This window comes from Mirounga angustirostris, unplaced genomic scaffold (genome assembly GCF_029215605.1).
Source record: "Mirounga angustirostris isolate CCGP_5_RB_7025 unplaced genomic scaffold, mMirAng1.0.hap1 SCAF_3, whole genome shotgun sequence".
NCBI classification, from domain to species: Eukaryota; Metazoa; Chordata; class Mammalia; order Carnivora; family Phocidae; genus Mirounga; species Mirounga angustirostris.
The window spans coordinates 139477554-139480593 of record NW_026991711.1 but is presented as its reverse complement, the minus strand read 5'-3'; positions in this window follow the sequence as shown (position 1 = coordinate 139480593).

Sequence of the window (3040 nt, the reverse complement as noted above, 5' to 3'; positions counted from 1 at the left end):
CTACGTCGCCGCCGCCAGGGGGCTGTGCCCGCCACTCTGAGTGTGCCCGGGAGTCCCCTGAGCGCCCCCCGCGCCCTTCGTGCGCCCGCGTGCCCTCTGCGCACTGCCCGCTGCTAAAGCTGCCGCCAGGGGGCGCCCCGGCGCGGGAGGCCGAAGGGAAGCTGCCCCGACCGAACTGGGGGAAAAGAGCCCCGCCAAAACCCGGCCCGTGTACCCTCAAATTATTTCTATTTTTGTATTTGCTACCCAGCAGCTTTCTCGTGTTTCCCGCCGCCCATGCCCCGTTTTCCGCCTCGGTCCCGAGCTCTTGGTCTTCCGGAAGACAATCCCCTTGCCCTCAAACTAGTCCTCTGGGGTGTGCGGCCCCGGCTGGCAGTCCTCAGGCCCAGGTTCCTCTCCTGAACCACGTGGCCAGAAGCCACGGAGAACCACAACAAAGAGAGGGGAATGGTGTGCGCTAGTGCTTTGTGCCGGGGCGGGGGCGGGGGGGGAGTCACCGCTGCTCTTTTTCTTCCATCCTTTCTTTTCTTTAAACGAGGGTGAGGGGAGGTGGCAATTTTTCTCTCAGCCTGAGCTTGTTAGGGGCCCTGTCCACGGAGCGCGGGAGAATGGAGGTCTGAGAAGGCCAGGAGGGCGGAGGGAGAGCGCGCGCGGCCGCCGGGGTGTTTGCGAGACGGTTTGCGGCGTGCGGGAGCGAGGCGGGTGGGGGCTGTGGCGGTCTTCCCCGCGAAGGGCAAAGCCGAGGCAGGCGGGAGGGGCGGTCTCGCCTCCACTCTGGGCCCGCCGCCGTTCTCTCTTTTGATCTTTGGCGCGGGATGGAGGCGTCTTGCATATTTTATGCCAAAAGTAATGGCAAATGAGGGTGCCACAGCCTGGCCAGGAATGGAAAGGGAAACGAAGGGAAGGGGAGGGAAAGACTGACAGATCGTTGTCCTATCTGAAGAAGCGTTTCCAGCTCAGTTTTCCAACTACCGGGTTCCTCTCCACCTGGGAAATACTTGAATCTCTAGATATGTGATATTATCCTGAAGCCTTTCCTTAGACACTTTCCTAAGTTCGAACTCGATTGCCCTCACCCCCTTCCCTCCTCGCTTTCCTTTTCCTTGGGTAAAATGGTTCTTGCCATATTTCTCACGCATGTCTATTGCGCTTTCGCCTCTGCAAAGCCACCGCTGGGTTGTTGAGACCCATTCTGGCAACCCCGGCTACTGGTTTCCTTGAACTTGAAGAAAGGCACATCAAAACCCACCAGTGTTAACTGCCACGTCAATTTTGATGCTAATAATGTGCAGATTATGACGAAAATTGCCAATCATGCTCTCTGATGGACCTCCTTTGAATGTGGAATTGGAGAAAAGTTCCCCGCACGGAGACCTGCTGTCAAGTACTAACAACCCGCTAAGGGAAGTCATTAGGAGAGACGGATAAGAGACTCGGTACATAAAACATTGTTCTTGGTGCATAGAATGTATGTTACTTAATGTTATCTCTGTTACCTGAAGTGATTTCGCAGAAGAAAGCCACGTTCTTATCATCTCAATTGCCAATTTTCATTTTGGTAACTCGGACGCCCTGGGTAGACTTTTCTCTGTTAAGTTGATATTCCACCAGTGTGAACAGCCTCATTAAATCAAGCCCAGATATTTCCATAATGCTCCCCGCAGAGCCACTTCGCTCCTCACATAATGAGATTTTCTGAAGAGTTGAAGCCCTAAAATAACTTGCTAGTGCATGTTTAGACCCAACAAAGTGGGTATGTGTGTGTATTAAAATGTAGGTGTGCTACCTACATATTCGTGTATATATGTATGTATATATGTATATGTATGTATATACATATATATCCATTCTCTTAAACATATGCATATGTAAGAGATGCGCACACATTCATATATACCCATTGGCACTATATTCCGTGATTTATTTCAAATTCGTGTTCTGACATATTTTTGTTATTTTAAAGACACTGGATTTTAAAAATTCATTTCCTAAAAATAGGCTTTCAGGAAACTTTTGAAAAAATTCATTTCCAGGAGAATGTATTATTTTCATGAAATGAAAAATATTTCAAGGGGAAACAGTATTTCAAAACTCCTGGGTTCTATTAAAATATTCCCATAAAGTATCAGAAAACTTCCTAATGAAATAGAAATGATCTAAAGCTCAGCTTTTTTTCTTTTTTCCTTGAAGAGATGAGACTACTTGTGTTAAATATTGATTATGCCAGCTGTTACTGAGTTTACATTAAAAATACTAATATATAATTTAAGGCTAAATAAAATAAACCAAAATATGGTACCCTTTTATCAGCTTTACCTTTGTAGATTGTTAAAGTCCTTTCTTAACGATCAGCTATCAGATGTATATAAAGTACTTTAGGCAATAATGTTTACATTCCCCCCCAAAATATATATGATTGATGAGAATGCTGGTTGGTAAAATGAACATAAATTCATCTTATGTTAGGTCCATTGGATCTGGTTATTATATTAAAATAAAATTGTAAATAAAGTCTCCGTGCTTTAAATATTGCTGGCTGTATGAACTCACTGTAAGATATTTTACAAATGTGCAATAATTATAAAGCTTTGTATATTACATTATTTATTGTGTTTGGTCATGTAAAATAAATGTTATTTAAATCAAAGCGATTTTATTTGTTTAAGAGATTGCAAAACGGTGCGTGCTGGTGTTTGTTTTTAACTGTGGCATCCAGGGTTATGAAAATCTCCTAAAACAACATATTTAAATCCATATAATACACATATCAGACGGATTAATTCATTCTAATCATTATTTTTACGGCAAATACATTACTCATGTTTATAGGAGACACACACTACATCCAAACATTGGTTTAACGTTAATTGGCTGGCTAAACCGATAAGAGTGTTTAGGAGTAGTGTGTGTGTGGATACGCATTATAGAGGACATGCCGGCACAGATTCACGGAGCATATACACGACTCAGGGCTGGGGGCTGTTTATGTTTGCAGTACTACAAAGGTAAACAAAATTAATTCCTCTGTATAATTAACTTG